This window comes from Sminthopsis crassicaudata, chromosome 2 (assembly GCF_048593235.1).
Source record: "Sminthopsis crassicaudata isolate SCR6 chromosome 2, ASM4859323v1, whole genome shotgun sequence".
NCBI classification, from domain to species: Eukaryota; Metazoa; Chordata; class Mammalia; order Dasyuromorphia; family Dasyuridae; genus Sminthopsis; species Sminthopsis crassicaudata.
The window spans coordinates 424,361,447-424,382,166 of record NC_133618.1 but is presented as its reverse complement, the minus strand read 5'-3'; the positions used below and the strand labels follow the sequence as shown (position 1 = coordinate 424,382,166).

Here is a 20,720-nt window from a genome sequence, read left to right as displayed (position 1 = left end):
CCCATTTTTTTATTCCATAAAATACCCAAGACAACATCAACTCAACACACAAGGCTGCTCAGTCTTGTTCCCATTTAGTATTCTCAGTGAGTCCACCCAGGATCACCTTCCTCTGGTGACTGGAGAGTTTGGGGAGACGGAGTGCTATCTTTTCATCTGGAGACAGTGTTGTTCCAGGGGGCAACCAATTCCACAGAGCTGCCTCCACTGTGTCTGCTGGACTGGCCAGGACTCCCCTTATGGAGGTCTGGATGAGAGAAATCAATGCTGCTGCCTCCTGCGTGGTGGGGAGAAGGGGGGGAGGGTTTGAGATGTAGAGCACTTGAGGGGTGGATTCCCAGATGCTGAGCACCAGGATTTCTCCTGTTTCAAATCTGCATAATGACCTTCTCTGAGAGGCCCTGCGATTAAACACAGCTGAGCACCGAAAACTGGGAACGTGAACTCACAGCAAGCGGCAAGCAAACTATGGAACTGAACTGACAGATGTGAAGTGAAATCAAATGTTGTCAAATAGGAGAGGCAAAGAGCTACAGAAGGCCAGAGAACAGACGTCTGCCCTCACAGAAGAAGCCTTTAATTGTAGAATTATGCAAGGGCTATTTTTAGCCAGGTGAAATGGGGGGGGGGGTAGGAAATCTGGTTCAAATTTATAGTGTGGACCCCTCTTAAAGAGAAAAGGGAGAAACAGCTTGTTAGAACACCCCTTTAGACAGGAGGGAGATCAATGGCCTTATAGGAGCCCCTTCCTTGGGATCCAATTGGGAGTGGAGGAAGGCATCCTGCTGAAGCTGGTTGGGATCAGCCAAGATGGGGACAGTCAGCTTTTCCAGGCTTCATGGCCTGAGGTGACCTTCACCTGCCTCCAAACAGCTGGCAACATCTGGGAAGCTGAGCCTTGATGAACCGGCTCCTGGCCCAACTTGTGGAGCTTTTTAGCCATTATGTCTTTTCGAGGACTGCAGAGTACCGTGGACTAGATGAGGGACTCAGGAAGTTTTGATGGTCTTGAGGTTTGGACAGATGGCTGCTTCTGTTCTATAAACATCCTCATGCTGTGGGGGGTCTGACCTGAACACCCAAAATCAATCATCTCCCCTCTCTTCTCTATTCATTTTCTGGGAGCATCTCTGGGAGAGTGGATAATCTCATAGCTTCAGAAAGGTTGGTTCTGGAAGCTTGACAGTCACATCCAGAATTGCTGGCAAAATCAGACATATAAGACTTGCAGAAGTCCCCCCTACCTCCACCCTAAGACTAAAAAAGATCTCCTCTAATGGGGGAGTACCCATGTCCATTTCCAAAATTTGGGAAGTAAGCCACAGAAAATCCATGTTCTTTCCCAATGCATCAGGTGAAGAACTAATTAATACCCTATTACTATCCTCCAGGAAGCCCTGGGCCTTCATTGTCCCCTACACTCTGTGAGTCTACTCCTTTCTGACCTGGTCATACATAATGATTATAGACTGCCCCCCTTTAGAAGTTCTGTCACCCCCTAAGAAGAGCCAGGTGGAGGCTGAAGAATCAATTCCCCAGAGTCCAGCACCTGTCCCTCTTCAAGCAGGCTTGCTCCTCTTAACAATAAGAGGCAAGGGGTGGGGGCCATGCTCAACACCACTGGGTTCATAAAAGGCAAAGTATGTTGTGGTTTGGCTGGAGTAGCCTGCTGTTTTCCACAGAAATCAGAGGCGAGTTCTACAGTCAAAGCCGGCTCCCTGCTGCCAGCACGGTGACATTTTCCTGCAGAAATCGCAGATTTTCACCTGGGTCAAGTATGTTCAAATCACAATCAGTTCCAGGTTGCACTGTTGGAATCAGACCACCCAGTATTTCCCGAAGGCTGCCTGGGCCAAGATGGAGCCCCTCTTCCCCTAAATCTCCCTGGGGCTCTCCTCTACCTCGGACTGCCTTAGGCAGCAGTTCAAAGCAGCCCCCTTTTCTGCAACCTTCCCCAGATTTACCCTTCCACAATTCCCCTTAGCATCTCAGCCCTCTATACACAGACATACACTCCCCATGGATTGTTCCCTTCCCCTAAAAGGAGGGAATGGGGCTGGAGAGAATAGCAAGAAGTACTTGGCTGGAGGTAGTTATAAGAGACCCTAAAGAGCTAGACTTCCAACTCTTACGTAGGGTTTTACTCATCTTTTCCTAAAGAAGCATAGATCAGCTCTCATTCCCTAAACTATTCTATCCCAACTCCTGCCCCCTAAAAGTTATTTTCTCTTTGTTTTATTCCCAAGGGATTCTGGGGGAAATATTCTTCCTGGAAAAAACACTTGAAAAATTAAAGGAAAAGGCTGTACCCCAGTCCCCAGATCTCTCAGTCTGGGTTAAAAGTATGGTTAAAAGAGGCCTTCTTCACATTAACAGCCTTTCCCACCCTGTCCTTAGCACTTCAGAGCCCTTCTCTAGCCTCCCATCTCCCTCTAAGGGATAATTTAGCCTCAGTTTTAGGAGCCAGTTCCAAGCGCTTAGTTTAGAGCGTATGTACATGTATATAAATGTATGTGTGTTTTGTGTGTATGTTTATACACATTTATATAACATATAGAAATAAATACTAGGTAACTTGTGGGTGAGATACTCACAAGTTGGGAGATTAAGGAAGGCTTCGCGGAGAAGGTAGCACTGAAACAAGATTTAGAAGAAAATTAGGGATTCCAAGAGATGGAAGTGAGGAGGCATATTCTAGGCATAGGCAACAATGATCTGTACAAAGACAGAGAGATGAAAGAGCATCTTTACAGCCTACCCTAAAAGTCTATGATTCTTGTGAGACTGGATCTGTTGGCAAAGCCGAGGGATGCTACCAGTCCATGCTCCAAGGCAGAACAAAGGGAGCTGGGTTTATAGGAGAGAAGGAAAGGGGGGGAAAGGATGCTGGGCTACCCTTGACTAACCCTTCTCAGGTGCTCCAGGTCTTTCTTCCCAAATATCTGAGAAAAGGAGATTGAAATAAAAGAATGGTCGTTGCTCTGGAAAAATTTAAGATGCAGGATGAGACACACATTTTTGGACTTTGACAATGTGGGAATTTGTTTTGTTTGACTATACATATTTGTTACAAAGATTTGGTTTGGGAGTTTTTTCTTCTAAATTGGGGCTGTGTGGGAGGGAGAGAAAATAAATACTTGTTAATTGAAAAATAAAAGGAGGAAAATGAAAGATAGAGGAAACCTCCTGTGGAAAAACTTCCAAAGGCATTATATCCCCAGCTATCTCCCCCAATCTATCTCCTCACCTCTGTTTCCCTGTATCTTTCTCTATATGTTTCCTCTCCTCTATCTCCCACTTCCTTGTGTTCTTTCCATTTTCATCTCCTGTTTTCCTCTCTAGACAGTCTCCATATCTCTGTTTCTCTGAGCCCAGCTCTGTCTCCCTCAGTCCAGCTGTGTCTCCCTCTCCTTGTCTCATTTCTCCCTTTTCATTTCAGGACAGGAATTGGAGGGGAACTGAAGACCCATCATGGAGACACATCTTTGGCTCCTGCCTAACATGAGGTCTCAGTCCATGCAAACAGAATCTGAAGGCCAAGGCCAAATATAACATCAAATAATGAAAAACTTGAATTGTAAACATGAGCACAAACAGCCTGAGAGTGTATTAAACAACTCCCCAGCAGGGACTGGGATGGATCAGCCAACAGGGGACCGGGTCGTGGCCCCAGCACCCCGGCAGCACACAGTGCCCTTGTCTCCCCTCCCAACATCTGTGGGGCCCAGGACAGAGCCGCCAGGCTTCAGACTCTGCCTGGCAAGGGGTGGGACACAGACTCGGGTATTTCTCTTGGACATGAACCTGAGGATGCTAGCCAAACTCTGCCCTCAGATAATCAATCACAGAACTCCCCCAGCGGCTGGGGGTGGGACAGATTGGGGGAGGGAACAGCTGACCATTCTTCTGATGGGGGGGACTGAGAAGGGGGCATTTTGCCAAGACCCTGGTTCCTCTGCTGAGTATTCTGGAGAGAGTTCCCAGGAGGGAAGACCAGAAAAGTATATTCCTCATGGAAACCCCAGGGGGTAGAAGATAGGAGAAAGGAGGTAATAATGAATCCAGTCCCATCAAAGCATCCTTAGGTCAGCAACAAACCAGCAGAGCCTAACACCCAGAGTCCCATTTAATCCTTGCCTAACTATAAACAAAGCATAGTTGTTAGGCGAAATCCCAAACTCCCTCATTTAAAGCATTTTTTAAATTTCTATCTATCCTGGACAAGGACTAGATTTGAACTCAGAAGGCCTTGGTTTGATTCTCCTATCTGCCACTTTAAGCAAGCCACTTAATCTACAATGAGATGGTTGAGCAAAGGGGTCTCTGAGTCCTTTCCAGCTATTGATCTAGAATCCTTGGAGAGATCCCTTCCAGACCTACATGGATGTTCCCATGATCCTGACAGAAAGCATTAAATAGATGTTATCCCTTACCCAAATCCTCTCAGAGCTTCTCAACTTTTGATCTCAGGATCCTATCCTGCTTTAAAATGATTGAGGATCCCAAGAAGTTACGTAGTATGTCATCTAATGTTTACCAGGTTAGAAACTAAGATTGTAGAATTGTGATAATAGTTTTGAATTCTCAGATCCCTGAAAGAGACTCAGGAATCGCTCAGTGCCCTTGCATCACACTTGAAGAACTCCTTCATCTCTACAATGAAGAGACCTTAAGACTTACAAAGCTCTATTGGTGTTTTTTCACAACCCTGTGAAGTAAATGTTATTATTATTCCTACATTACAGATGAGGAGACTGAAACTCAGAGAGGTTAAGTGGTTGAATCAGGTTCAAACAACTAATAAATATCTGAATTAGAATTCAATTTCAGGTCTTCCTGACTCCAAGTTTAACACCACCTACTTAGACACCAAGCTGCCTTAAAATACTAATGGGAGAGTTCTCTGAGGAGGAACTACTGCTGCTGCTGCCTCTGTTGCTGAAAGGACAAACAAAAAAAATCTTTCCTCAGGAACATTGCCTCCGTTCCTCAGAACCTTCATGTTCTCCAGTAAAATCCAGCAGGTACAGTTCAGAGAATAAAAAAAGAAAAACAGGTAGGTAATGTCACAAAAACACTACCACTAACAAGGAAGAGTTTTTTGTTTTATTCTAAAAACACCAGCCTAGAACCTCCTAAAGTCTGACCCCAGATTATGAGGGAAAAGAAGGATCCCCACTATGTAGCGCCCCCCCCATTCCAAGACACCTTCTGAGTCCCCAGGAGAGGGGGGGCTGCCCCTTCGAAGTAGCATGGTAGAAAGAGGATGCAACTTTTTTGGGATTCCCAGAGAGACTTTGCAGTCACTGCCCTGTGTGGAGTGGTGCCTAGGGCCCTTAGGGGGACAGGCGTGAAGCAGCTGCCCAGCCTCCTCCTTGGCCCAGGTTCCTACCCCCACCCTCCCATGCAACTGCAGGGCCCAGCTGAAACCTGAGCCAGAGAGATAGAGCTGAGATCCTGCCAGCAAGTTATGTCTTAATGTAATTTAGCTGTAATCTCAGAGTGTTTTCCTTAGCTATAATTAGTAAAATGTGGCTGTTTGCTGTGTTCCTGGAAGATGTCTGAACTGTGGCCAGCTCCCTGTAACTCTTCTGACATGCTCTCTCTAACAAGGCAACCACCAAACCATATTTACCAACAGTTTTTTATTTACACCCTGAGAAACACAAGCCCTCCCCATGCCTTGGGTCAGGATACCTACTCGCTCAAGAGCTATGGTGCAAAGAGCAGCCCTGGCTGCTGTCTCCCTGAGCCTGCCCAGCTATTTCTGTTGCTTTTGAGAAGTCTCCGTGGTGGGTTCCTAGCTTTACACTGTTATCTTCTAGGCTCCTCACTCCTCCCTTACCTTGTCGTTTACACCCAGGTGGGAAAGAGTTGCCAAACCAGGGAGACCCTCTTCTTTTGTTTTCTTGTATGAGACCCCAAAGGGGAATGGAAAAAAGAGGGAGTTTTCGTATATCCTCTGAAGGTCTAATGTCCTTGGAGTGCACCCCCAAGGAAATACAATAAGCTTTGTGCCAGCTATAAATTGAGCTAGAATGGCATTTCATGTACCCAGAATCACTAGGAAAGAAGCCATTTCACACAAATAAATTGTCCAGATAACTGAAGCAGACCCCTTTTTAATCAGCAAAATCTAGCAGCTCACTTTTACATAATGTTTCAGATTTTATTTTGCTTAAAATATGTGAATCATTTCATTTTAACCATCCTGGATACAAATCTTACTAAAATATAACATATACTTTCTTATCTTCCTATCACTCTTTTTCCATTATTATCCAACTGTCAGTTGTGCCTTCAAAAAACTTGTTTATTATTTTTATTTTTCTAGTAAAATATTTAATTAGTCTATCCTCCCACTATGCTCTCATTAAGCAAAACAAATTCACCAATGCAAAGTTACAAATTGTAGGAAAGCAAATCCCCACATTAACTGTGTCTAATGGTATACTGTAAATTGTTTTCCTAATTGTGCTCATTTCATTCAGCAACAGTTTATAAAAGTCTTCCCAATTTCTCCTTCAATTGTCCATTTCATTATTTCTTAAGGCACAATTTAATATTCCATTACATGCATATACCACAATTTGTTTATCCCAATGGGCGGACACCCCTTTAGTTCCTATTTTTGACTAGAAAGAGAAACTATAAATATTTTTGTACATAGAGATCTTTTTTTTTCCTATTCTTTGATTTCTTTGTGGTTAAGGCCCAATAGAGGCCTAACTGATCAAAGGGTTATTAACAGTCTGGTTAACTTTCTGGGCTTAGTTCCAAATTGCTTTCTAGAATGGCTGAACTAATTAACAGCTCCACTAACAATGCACTATCCAACATTTGCTGTTTTTTCTTTTGTCATCTTTGCCAGTCTTATAGGTGTGAGATAGAGCCTAGGGATTGTTTTAATTTGTATTTCTCTAATTATTAGTCATTTAGGGTCCTTTTTCACATGGTTGTTTATAGCTTAGATTTCTTTCTTTGAAAAGCATCTGCTCATACACTTTGACTATTTATAACCTGTCATTTTTAAAGTTCTGTTTTTCTATCAAAGTCATTTCCCCTTAAACCCTCATTGAACCCACCCTTGTGACAAAGAAAAACATTCGAGCAAAATCAGCCCACAAGAAGACACCTAGTAAAAGTATTGGGGGGGGGGTCAAAGGGAATGCACACTTTTTTAGCCCTGTAGGAATATTAACAAATTGTTCTCCAGAATGATTTAAGTTAAGTAGTTCACAACTCCACCAATAGTGCATTAGTGTCCCAATTTTACCACATCTCCTCCAGTACTTGTCATTTTCTTTTTTTATCATGTTAGTCAGTCTGATAGGTATGAAGTAGTACCTCAGAATTGTTCTAAATTGCATTTCTCTAATCAATAATAATTCAGAGCATTTTTCATGACAATACATGACCTAATCTGCAAGAGGCATGTAAATTCAATCATAAGGATTTTTTAAAATTATTATTATTATTATTATTATTATACATAAAATGTGATTAACAAAGCTTTAAATGAAGGGATCTCCTATAAATAATTACATGGGCATTAGTTCAGAAATTGTGCTGTATCTCTGAGCAATTGTGTTGCTTGATTCTTAGCTACTTATAGAAAGAAGAGATTGTTGGATAAGGAAATGGATAAATAAGGTATGCTACTCTTGTTCAGTCATTTTTCAGTTGTGTTCAATTCTTCATGATCCAATTTAGGACTTTCCTAGCAGAGAAAATGGAGTAGTTTGTCATTTCCTTCTCCAATACATTTTACAGATGAGAAAACTGAGGCAAACAAGGTCCCACAGCTAGGAAGTGTCTGAGGTTAGATTAGAATTCAGGAAGATGGGTCTTCCTGACCCCAGGCTCAATATTTTATCTACTATACCACCCAGCTTCCCAGGTACACTGCTGCCCCCCCCATAAAACATAGAATCTGCAATTAGAAGATGTTGATGGTGCCTTCAAGGCCAGAAAGTGATTCTGCCTTGACTAAGTTACAGGAAAAAGAAAGCAAGAAAATAAGAATCTAAAATCATGAGGCAGTAGCTAGGACAAATGTTTGGACACCCTGGAGAGCAAGTTTGAACAGCTGGGACTAGGACTTTTCCAAAGGACACAAAATTGTATAGAACACTGTGAACATTTGTATTCCTTCTATAACACAGCCACAACTGAGCTTTGCACCTAGTTAGCAAGAATAATTAACTAAAATAGAAAGTTGTAAAATGATAAATAGGCTTCCTTTCCTGCCACGGCTACATTCAAGATGACTTCTTTGACAGCCCACCTCACCTTTCTTGCCATCTCCTCCACAAGCAAATCAGTCTCCTCAGACAAATAAAATTAATGTCCTAAGTCGAGGTGATAGACATGAACAATGGACATTAAATTTTTAGGAAGAGATTGTTGAATTTAAGAGCTGAGAACTGGGGGTTTTAAAAATCAATCAATCAATAATCAATTTTACTAATCAATAAACTAATAGGATAGGGAAATAAACAATCAATTGTGCCATGATGGACATAATGTATTCCTAAAAATCATGACTCTAAGCAAAATCCTGCAATAAAAACTATAGGACTTATGCAGAAAATAGGACTAGGACACTCAAAAACTTCACCAATAAAAGATAGAAATATAATAAAAATGGAGCATGTTTTACATATGTTAAATGATTAAGAAACACATAAATATTACAATAAATAGTAGCAAGCATCCTGGCCTTGGATGGCTGATCAGTCTGCACCCCAGTTCTTACAGCCCAAACTGGCAAAGTTGATATTAAAAGATCAACCTCCCTAGGCAGCAACTTCCAGAAAGGAATTGGGGGGCCAGCAGAGACCATGGCAGAAGATGGGTATGGTTCAGATCAGCCCTACTATGCCAAAAGACAAACAATAAACAGGATATGAAGTGAGGTGAGGTGAGGGTGGGTGTGTGTGGAAGGAAAGAAGGAAGGAAGGAAGGAAGGAAGGAAGGAAGGAAGGAAGGAAGGAAGGAAGGAAGGAAGGAAGGAAGGAAGGAAGGAAGGAAGGAAGGAAGGAAGGAAGGAAGGAAGGAAGGAAGGAAGGAAGGAAGGAAGGAAGGAAGGAAGGAAGGAAGGAAGGAAGGAAGGAAGGAAAAAGTTAGCAAGAAAGAAATGTATATACACACAACTAGCTGATAAAGTATATAGAGCATTTGAGTCCAGAGACACAAAGACCTGAGTTCAAATTAGACTTCAAACACCAGTTGTGTAACCCTGAGTAAGTCATTTAACCCTGTTTGCCTCAGTTTCCTTATCTGTCAATTAAGAAACCAACCATTCTAGTATCTCTGCCAAGAAAACCTCAAATGGGTCATGAAGAGTCATTCACAACTGAAAAACGATTCAACAATAACATACATATATAGTCACAAATGTAAAACAATAGCAAAACACAACCTTGTAGGATAGTACACATGGAGAACTGAGGTAGCTGGTGAATATTCAAGGTGTGTTTGGATGTGCATTTTGTGTTTTTCTACATGGCTTATTTCAGTTGGGTGCAGTTTTCTTCATTCTGACTTTCTTCTAGGTGCAATCAAGCATGAGGAAATTCAAATTTTGTAGCATTGTGCTCAAATTGTTCCCTAATAAATCAATCTTCTGGGGACAAATTTACATTTTTAAGGAAAGTTTTATAGAAGAATTGAATGTACTTTGTAGAAGGGCTCTCATTTGGGTATTTACTATGTTGGCTGTTTCCAAAAAAGTGCATCAATAAAGTTAGAAAATAATCAAACAATCATTCAAGCAACAAGGGTTTATTAAGTGCCTTCTATGTGCCAGAGACTATGTAAAGTACAAAAGCAAGACATGTCCTGGTCTCAAAGAACTTACATTCTATTAAAACGCAAACATGTAAAGAAAAGAAATCTGCTAGAGAATACATAGCCAGAAAGTTACTTAGCTATAGAAAGGTAGTAAGTATAACAGTGTGCACAAAGAGGAATTAAAGAAATCCTTCCTTCCAGGAACAGCAGACCCCCTACCTGAGAGGGACCATTCCAGCTGCCAGGAGAAAGGGATGAGGTGGGAAAGAAGAAGGAGCATAGATGAAAAGTGCCATCATAGGGATCTCCAAGCAATGGCTGCTGAGGGACAAGATGGAAACATTCAGCAACAAGAGGACCTTGGAGAGTAAAGGGCTTGAAAAAGTTTTCCTTGATGGACTACTGACTTGGGTATGAGTTGTTTCTGTTTTCTTATTAAATAGACACGTTCTTAGCTCTATTTAATTGTCATTAGCCTGATTGTTTGCAGAGAAACACTGTGGGTCCCTTCTGGGAAGCAAAATGGGCCAGATACATATTTCCAGAATTTCCCTGGGTAAGGACATGAACTAGAGAGATGACAAAATCGCGTTTGGTTGCTCGTATCAGGAGGCCTACTCTGACTCTAAGTTAGAGCCTAAAAATATCTTTCATATTTTTGTGTGTCATAGATTTCTCTAGTCTGGTAAAATCTAGGGAGTCTCCAGAACAAAGTTTTAAAAGTATAAAAATAAAATTCATAGGATTACAAAGGCAATCAATTATAATGGAAAACAGTTATTAAAACTTTTTTTTTTAAGTTTATGGATCCCAAGTTAAAAATCTCTCATTTAAACAAACACTAGTATTTTTGAATATGTTGTTCTCATTCCCTTTTACCCAGAGAGCCAACACAGATTGTGTTTTAGTTATATTATATATATATATGTATGTATGTATATTGTATATGTAGTATATTTTGTATATAATGCACATACATTACATACAAATATCATCTAAGAACATGTACTATGATGAGAAGGAATCAGGTGCAAGCAAAAAGGAGTAAATTGTATTTTTGAGACCATGACCCAAGGCAAAGTACTAAAGTTTCAGGGTGATAGTGGTACAAATCAGGGGACAGGATGAAAGATCTTGAAGCAGAAGAAAAGTAGCATTCTGCTACCCCAAAGGTTCCTGTTCCATTCCACCATACGCCGTCCTTAGGTCCATTATCTTGACATCTCGATGAAGGCCATGTGTGTGTCCACATCCTGCCATCTTCCTGCTAGGCTCCCTGCCCTGTGTGAGCCATTGCTCTGGAGAGAGGTCAGGTGTCACCTGGAGGCCAAAAACAGTGAGGCAGCAGGAACCTGGAATTTCTCTCCTGGGAGCAGGGGGTGTGACTGAATCCACTGCTTTTTTCATCCATCCTATCCTCTTTGTTCCCAAAGTACCGCATCTGGGGAAAATCCATTCTCCTTTTCTCCTCCGTGCCCACTTTTCTCCCCTGGCCAGAGGGGCTCCTTCCCTGATGCTCAACTCCTTCCCTGGGCCTAGGGTGGTGGGGAGGGGGTGCAGGCCCCTGAGAGGGGAAATAGGCAGGGCTGCTGTGGAGCAGGAAGCTGAGTAACCAGGAGCTAAGGGGCTGGGCTCCCCGGCAGGGAGTGTTATGAGTCTCTAAAGGAAACATGTGAAGACTCAGTGCAGAATGTCAAAGGGAGAAAAGGTGGGGAGCGGGAACAGTGAGAGAGCAAACAGGCTCCCCAGCCAAGGAAAAGAGATGTTCAGGAAATGGGGAGAGAGGGAGGAGAGCCGATTTTCCATAGCCCGTCTGGAGCCTAACGCTGACCCAGCCCACATCGGGGGTAAACCTCTGGGAACAGGAACTCAGGGAGAGGGGGCTGGGAAATAAGGAACTATGGAGGAACAGCCCCACACACACCCCCACTCCCCAACCCCTTCAACCGAAGACCTAATCCCAGGAGGTAAGAGCCAGAGGTTAGTGCTGGAGCTGCTGCAGGAACATTCATCTCTGGTGATTCCCAAGGGACTAGGGGCAACCACTGAATAAGCCTGCAGCTCCTCCCTGCAGATTGGGTTTCATCTCCCAAGATTTACCCCTCAGGTGTTAGAAGAAGGCTCTGATATGTCCCCAACACTCCTAGGGCCTCTGGCTGGGGGAAATCAGCTGGCAAAGTGATTGGGCCCAAAGGAGCCTGAAGCTCACGGTTCCCTGCCTGGGAACGACAAAAGAACCTAATGCATACTTTAAAAAAAATAATAATAATAAAGTGAATACACTCATTGGAGGGTGTTGTGTTCAACAGGCAAAATTTCAGCAAATATGGGGACTAGAACAGATGGAAAAATATAATAAAGCATTTTGTGAAAGAAGCATTAAGCCAAGAAATTCTAAAAAGGCTGAGGATGGAAAAGATAATTCTAAAAGTCAAAGTGTGCTAGGAGTGACTTTTATTAGCTTTAAGTCTGGAGGAGGGTGAGGGGGGAAAGAGAAGATATATGAGGGGGAGAGAGCTGTAGTGCTAGGCAGATTTTATTTTATTTGGGGGGAGAAGAGCTGCAACGACATGGAGACCATGGAGATAGAGAGGGGATAAGCAAAAGAAGGGAGAGAGAAGAGATATTGTGCTCCCCCAAAGCAGTCCCAAATGGGAAGAAGTCATTGCAGAATGTTGAGGTCCTGAGTCTGTGATCAAACAGTTCTCCCCAAGATACCCCAAAAATCATGGATACAAGAAAGCATCTTCCCTAAGGATTCGTCCATCCTACATGTGCTCTACAAGGCTCTATCCTACTGGCATTTCAGGACCAACCGCTTTTATCACCCATGTTACCCAAGGTGGGCCTTTTCCAAGAAGCAATCTCTGAATCCTTGATTTCTGAAGATTCCCCTGAGTGAAATTGGTCTGGTTGACCTTCCTGGAAGGAAATCCCCGAGGAGTCCTAAATCACAGTCTAATGAAGAGAAGACTTTGAGGGTCTCTCCAGAAGTGTTATCATGGCCACAGGTTATTAAGCTCCTATTTAATATTTCAAGCACTGCGTTGGTCACAGGAATTCAAAGACAAAAGTGAAATAGAACCTGCCCTCAAGAAGATGACATTCTACTATAGGAGATACAACTGGTATATAGTTAAGGAGAGAGGGACTGGACAAGTGATATCATTAGAACTGAGAACTCCCAGATGAGAAAATTCCCTCTCCTGATGTTGGCCGGCACCTTCTCTATAACTTACAGAGATAAAGCAAATTTACCCAGGGTTATGCAAGTAGTATGTGTCACAAGTGGAGAATGAATAGAGGTCACGATGAGGATCCTCAACCAGCTCTCTATCCACTATGTCATCTGATGTCCACAGATCAGTAATACAAAACAACGTGAGCAGTACAACTGGGGAAATCAGGAAAGGTTTCTGTACAAGATGACACTCCAACTGAGTCTTGAAGAGCGGTTAGAATTCTAGGAGTCAGGGTCTAAGAGGGAGAACATTCCAGGCATTGGGGATAGCTTATGCAAGCTACAGAGCAGGAGATGGGGAACAGAAAGTTCAAGTTGTGTTCAGGGGAACAGTGAATAAGGCCATTTGGCTGAAATTTGGAGTCTGAGGGGGAGTGATGTATAATCATCCTGGAAAAAGGCTACTGGAGCCAGACTGTGAAGAGCTTTAAGTGATGTGGGAATTATTAACACCCATCTCCAGGAGCAGGGTTGGGTGATGTGGGAAAAGAACAAAGGAAAAGCTTCAATCGGGATAGCCAATAAAGCAAAGGACTTGAAAGGACAAGAAATCTAAGGTCAAATCCCAGTTTTAGCCCTTAGTTTCTGTATGACTTTAAGCTTAAGTTTTACTTCTTTGAACTTCAGTTTTCACATCCATAAAATGAAAATGGTTAGATACTTGTCCTGCTTCAGAGCTGTTTTGTATAGTCCAAAACAAAGGTGCCACATAAATGTAAATTATCACAATAATGGGTTCCATGAAAGGGAGAAGAAAGGGTGTTTCTAGTGGTTGAGAAGACAGAGACTGGCTTTAAAACATGGGTTTCTTCATAGATTTATGGTTAGATTTACAATAGAATTATTAACTTAGTTGCTGGAAGAGTCCTTAGATGTCACCTCTTCCACGCCCAAGCCCTTCACTTCAAAAATATGAAAGTTTTGGAGAAATTGAATGATTTTGGACAAGGTTATAAAACTGGTTAGTGAGTAATAAAACTGAATCTGGAATCAAAGTGCCATAACTCCTGACTCCAGTATTTTCCTACTGCCTCCAAAATCATCAGCAATTCCAATGAAAGACAAAGTAAAACAGTCCCAGCCCTCAAGGAGCCTACATTCTACTGAAGGGGATATAAGATTACATTTATAGCAACCAGATCAGTGACTTCATTGGTTTAGCTATCTTTTCTTATTCTAAGACCAGTGCTAAATATTTGTACTCAAAAAACAGTACTTTTCCTCAAGATTAGTGATTTTGCTTTGATGTGATGAGAGGTAGGCTAGCTGATACTACAATGAACTTCAATGAGGGAAGGTTTCCTGCAAAATAGACTCTATTCAAACAACATGGGACTAGGAGGACAAGGAGACTTGAGTTTTTAGTGTCATCCATGTGGCCGTCCTGCCCCCAAGGTAAAAGAATTACTTCACTAGTAACACCAGGATTGAATTAACTCCATACTTAGCCATAAATAATCAAGAAGTCCTTATGCTTGGGAAAGGGGTGAGGCAAGGAAGATCACCAAGCAAAGCCCTGACAGGAAAAGGGACTAGGACCGGAGGAGATTCACATGGGGTGATTCTAAGTCAGAAGAGTATGTTAGAAAGTCCCTGGTGCTGCTTCCTCCTCTCTTCCCATGGAGATTCCTTCCACCTCTCAACCCCCGTTTCTGATAGATAGCTGGAAACAAAAGAATACCAGAGTTGAAAGGGATCAGAAATTCAGCCTAATCCACAAATCGGCACCACAGAATCACCGATTCTTGAGAACTAGAAGGAACCTTAGAAATCTTCTCATTTTATAAAGAAGGAAACCAAAGGCCATGGAGAGTCATGGCCCCAGGCCACCCAGTGGTGGAGTCCACCTCATTTCCAGTCCAGTGAGTGATTGATTACCGTGTGCGATATCCACCTCCATTTCAATCTTTTTCTTCTATATCACAGTTTGTTTTTCTAAGATCTCTGGACAAGACTGGTGTTTCCTCTTGGAACGCCTTAAGGCATAAATTAACTGAGGTCAAAAGTCAATGGCCGCATTGAGAGGCAGAGGGACTTCAGTGCTCTCCCCTCTCCGTAACGTCCGAATCCCGACCCCAGGCCTGGCTCCACCATTCATCCTCTCGACAGCAGAATCAGGCCTGAAACCCAGACTTCAGCATTGTGTCCAATATGATGGCTGCCTGGTAGCGCATCGGGTACATCATGTCTCTGTTCTCCAAGATCACTTGGGTAGGGAGATTTTTTAAAGGCCTGGGACACAACAGACAAGAACCACCGCCCAGGTGTACTATGTTCTGGTCTGTGTAACCTGGATGGACAAGTGACTTCTTCTATGGGCTTCAGCCTCCCCGTATTAAAACAGTACCGTTAAGCTCGATGAAGGAGAAGGGAAGCGAGGAAAAAGAGTTGACTCTGAGATGGAATGACTTGGAGAGAAGTACTTGTTTTCTATTTATATAAGCTTAGGCCCATCACTCCTGGGACATGGTCTTCATTGCTCGCCTTCAGGTGGGAGGCTTGGACCGGTAAACTGCCCAGGTCCCTCCCGGCTCTGACTTGCTATAATTCGAAATATTTGTCCTTATACTTGTCATCCCTCGTAAGGGCTCTTTGGGCTGAGGCAGGTTCTCTGAGCCCTGCCTACAATTCCAGTTGCAGGGAGACAACCCCATCTTCTAGCCTCAGTCCTCATCCTACTCTAACTCCCAATCCAACCCCGTTTCCACCCTACTTCCTTACGCTACATTCGACATCCTAGACCAAGGAAAACCCTGGGACCCAAGCAAGAAGTCCAATTCGGTCTTCAGACACAATCCTGTAATTAACTCTAGTCAGTGCAATTTGATTTTAATCATGTTCCTGGGAACTTGGGGCTCCCTCTGGTGGCAAAGTTCCCATATGGCCCCAGGGAGGGGGAGGCCTTTTAAATCCATATGGGCAGGGTGGGAAGGGTGCCTTGGAAATAAGGAGGCATTTAAAAGAATAAAATATGGGGTGTGACCTTCTCTGGAACTGAGAGTAAATCCCTAGTAAGGTTTCTAAGTAGTATTGCCACAGTGGGTGAGGGAGGAGCCTAAATTGGAGCTGAAATTCCTAGGCCCCTCCCTTCTCCCCCCCCCCTAACCTACTTCCCCACCTAACAGAGTATAGGAACTGATTCTATAGAAAAGGTGGTCCGTGGAGGTGAGATCAATGAGTCAATGTAAACACTGAAAGCAGAGAGAAGCTGGTCCAAGGAGGAGGGCAAGAATGGGATTGTTAATGTCTCCGGGGCCTAGGGGCTCAGTTCCACCATCACGCAAAACGCTTCCTCTTCTCTTTTTATCCATCTTGGGTTAGTCAGTGCCTCTGGGAGGACTTTGTGCCTGGGAAGAGCAGAGAACCACGGTCCCCATCGCTGACACGGGAAACTGACTGACGGCTAAGTAGGGTCAAGGAAGGCTTGGGAAAGTGAGGGATGTCTCAGTCAGAGAAGAAACTAAGAATCACTGATACCTCTGCTTTAAATCTGGACTTTCATAGAAAAAAATAAATAAACTGGGATTAGAAAGCTAGCACGCTAGAACTGGAAAAGACCTGACCTAATATTCCTCATTTAACGGGTGAGGACACTTTAGGTGGGAAAGGAGAAAGCAGTGTGTCTGCATCGAGAGTGGCAAAGAAAGGGTTATAATGCAGGGCCAGCCTTGGTTTTCACTGCAGGGCTCATTTCATTTCCCTATACCAGAAGGGGAGATTAGCCAGAAAAGACTCTACAGAGTGGAAATGGGGGATTTGAAGGGGAAAAAAAAAAATCAGTAGCTCCAGATCCATTCCATGGGTAGGGAAGCCCTAGCCCAAGGCCTGGGCCCAGGGAAAGGGGGGAGAGAACATCTCGCTGAATCATGGAGTTAAGCTTAAAAAAAATAATAATCAGATGAAGCAGGCTGAGTTCCCAGGGCTGGCGAGAAGCCGAGCTGGTCCTGGGCTTTGGGGAGGACAAGAATGACGCGACCGCAGGGCCATTGAGGACGTCTTAGGAACGCAGATCGAGGGGAATCTGTCGGTGGCCTGAGCCAAGAAGAGCTGGAATTCCAGGAAAGATAGACAGACTGGGAATCCCAGACTGCCACCTCCCTGCTAAGCGGACCTAAGAGCAGGCTTGGGGCTGAGAGGGACACTAGAGTCAGACCAGTAATACTGAGGGTGTGTGGAACGTTTCTTAAAAGCCTAAGGGGGTTATCACCAAGGCTGCTTAAAATGTCTCCTCTACTTCAGCATCTCCGGCTTCCCCTCCTATCTTATCCCCTCCACATACAGACCCAGGGACTCACTCCCAGGCCTTTGGTGCAGACTTCTTCAAGGGGCAGAGACAGAAATCTCATTTGTAAAGGTCAGGATGGGGCGAGAGAAGTTGAAATCAGGAGAGGACAGGGATGGGTGGGGTTGAGAAACCCAAGTCCAAATCTCAGCTCCGGCTGCTAATCCAGCTAGCTCTGCCTCTGCGTATTTAAAGGTCTCACCTCCCAGCCTTCTGCTCGGACCTGCTCCTGGCACCAGCCCTCCTGACTCTCCATGGGTTGCAGCCTTGCTGTGAGAAGCATGAGGGGCTAACCGCCATATTTCTCCCTTAACCTCTTCCTCAGGAGGAAAGAAGAAAACCATTAGAAACTCCAGCTCTAATTTGTATCTGATGGCATTGGGGTGCACAAGAGCTCTATTTGGTGTTAAAGTCAATAGAGAGTTGATAGGAATGCTTTTTGACTAAAAAATATGACCAGCATCTCAAGAGCCAGGTGAGATACCGGCCAGAATCTTCTTTCCACTCATCCTATACAGAGCCATAGCTAGGAAGTATGGCACCCGAGGTAAATAGTCATCTGTAAGCACTCTCACAGGGGGCAGCTGCACCGGAGGAATGGCTCGACTAGACAGGCGTCTCCCAACGGGAGGAGAGTCTGGTACCCGAGGAGCTCAGGCTCTCGTTTTATCCCCAAATCCTCGGGAGGTAGAGGGCAGTGGGCGACACGCTACATAGGAGCACGGCTCCCAGCTCAGCCCAGGTCCTCTCACCTCACCCCCTGGGGAGGGGACTCCAGGAGGAAGGAACTGGGTGGCCCACAAGGGACAGAGGGCAGACCTTTGGCAGCCATTTATTAAGTTCTGACTGACCCTTCCCAACCGCGGGAGGAAGGACTGTCCCCTGCTCCTGAAGTGGAAGGACCGAGGAGTGCTGATGTCTCACAAGTTTTGTCCGGGAAAGGGGGGAAGCCTCCATGTGATTTCCCCCAAACTGCGCCCCTCTAAGTGCTGGGCTTTCCTGCCTCTGGTAGAGGGAGAGATGCTCCAAACTCCTCCCCCTGACCTCTCCACCACCTTCCTGATCACGGAGATCCAGGCCTCCTCCCACCCCAGCCCCAGGGGGGTCTCTCGCCCTGACCCCTTCTCGGGAAAGTGGCCCCCGCCTCCCTCCCGAGTCCCAGTCACTGCAGCACTTGATCCGCTTCCCTGGCCTGGCCTCCTAGCTTGGCCCCTAGCAGCTTCCCCCTCCTTCCCTCCCACTCCGTGCTTGGCAAATGGCGCAGTCTGTTCCTAAGCTCTGACCCAGGGGGCCGGGGCTGGGCCAGCTAAGTAGGAGGTTGGGAGGAGGGCATGAATCTGCCCTTCTCAGAAAGGGCTCCCCCTTCCTAAAGAGCTCAGAGGCCGGGCCAAAGGTTGAATAAAGTTGACAGAGGGAGAGAGCGGGAAGGGATGGAGGAACCAGAAAGGACCATCAATTTTCAGCTGGAAGGACAGAGAACTAGGAGCATCCATCTCAGCAGGAGACAAAACAGGAAGAGGGAACGAGCTTCAAGAAAAATAGAAAGAGAAGCTGAGTGGATTCCTGAGAGAACTTCTTAGCACCAGGATGAATCAGCATAAAGGAGGTCCGAGCATCTGTCCCTTTTTCTGAAGACCCCCATGAACAAATAGATGTGGGAAAGGTTAGCCATTGAACTGCCTGGAGTCAGCTGGCAGACCCAGATCAATTCTTCAATAAATTCTAGTCCAGAACCTGCTGGATATGAATAAGGAATAAAAAAAGAGTAAGACAAGGTACCTGCACTCAGTTACTCTGAGTTCCCTTCAGCGTGGTAATTCCAAGTCCCTTGTCATTTTCTTTGCTCCAGACCTTTCCGAGGAACCTAAGAGACAAAGTTATAACAAACAAAACTGGTGTCTGGGACAAACAGCATGAAAGTTACCCCTAAATGATCTGTTCTGTGTGAAGGGAGATACCTCAGTGACTTGAAGGAAGACACTTTAAGGTAATCATCCTTGGAATAAGGAGAATACACAGCCCAGAATACTTCAAGCACACTACTGGGGGATTCTGGTGAATATGGGTGAAGGAGATGAAATCAAAATTGCATGCAAGGGATAAACCTTAATGAGGAATAAGGACGTGTCTTCATTGGGTTGGGTAGGAAGTGAGACTTAAGATGACTTCCGATTTTAAGTAATTATCCTTGCTACCTAGGTATTGAGCTTGGCTGTTTCCACTTGCTGAAGAAATACAAAATATGGCAGCACCCTCAAAATGTTGGCACCTTTAGGGCAAACTCTGGGTGCCCTACCGTTGTTGAAGTTTTATGTTGTTCTTTTCTGGTTGATCTTTCTGTTTCCTTAGATCTACTAACCGGGATTCTCATCAGCCAGATCCATGAAGCTAATGGAGGAGCTGTTCTCGCTGCCCCACAATTCAACAAATTCAATCGAATTTCAGAAATATTTATCAAATCCCTGTTGCGCTAAGGAGCGGGCAAAGTACGGTGTTAAGATAAGACATTGAGGATATAGAAGGATGAGTGTTAATCAAAGCATAGGAGAGGCAAAGGGTGTGGGGTCCTGTGGTCTCTTCCAGATACTGGTTTCGTGGAGTCTGGAATTTGTTGTGTTCTATGATCGTGGGGAAGAAAGTCAGAATGAGGGGGGAAAGGACACTTACTAGTCTCTTCCTTCTTGACAAATAAGATCTCCTGTTTGAAAACATTGATTTTTCCTCAGTTGGTCCTGGCCATTTCTTCTTAAATCAATTCTTCTCGATTATTGTTTAGTCATTTTCAATAATGTCCAAAACTTTGTGAGCCTTTTTGGAGTTTTCTGGGACACTGGAATGGTTTTGCCATTTTCTTCTCTAGCTCAATGTACAGATGAAGAAAACAAGATATAAGAAATGTTGATTGTTATGTTTCCACAAACAGCTGCAAAGAAGGACAAGGAGGAGGGGTGAACCGTCCTATTAAGAAATCTCCAACCAATCACCTTGTGAGTCAAAAAGCTTGCTAAACCTCAAAGTTTCTGATAAGGGGGCCCAGGCAGAAAGCTGGCTAAAATCAGCTAGAGTCAAGGACCATATACAAGTTTTTAGTAAAAATGCATGTTTAATAAACCTCATGCATATTAATTAATAGACCCTGAGAGATTAATGGCCATCTTTGAACATGGGATGTATGATCAAGGAGGAACACTTTAAGGAACACATATATATATATATAGTGGGAGTGGAATGATGTGAATCTTTTGGAAGGTCTCCTCCAATGGAAACTCTGAGAAGCCTGGTTAGGGCAGGATTACAAGGTATAACAGTTGGCTCTGATAACTCATATGGAATTTTCACACTCACTTCTGCAGGAATGTATTAAAAAATGTAAATTGCTTCACTTATCCTGAGTCTGTTCAT

At 44.1% G+C, this 20,720-nt stretch overlaps 1 long non-coding RNA gene across 4 annotated transcripts in view; it reads right to left on the bottom strand.

The window, feature by feature from the left end:
• The window catches only part of LOC141557002 (uncharacterized), a 177,609-nt gene extending 158,427 nt beyond the window's left edge, over positions 1-19,182 (bottom strand). For all 4 annotated transcript variants that reach the window (XR_012486680.1, XR_012486683.1, XR_012486681.1 and 1 more), the window contains exon 1: positions 19,098-19,182. This is a non-coding gene — a long non-coding RNA (uncharacterized LOC141557002). The remainder of the gene's footprint in view (positions 1-19,097) is intronic.
• Positions 19,183-20,720: the final 1,538 nt, after the last annotated feature.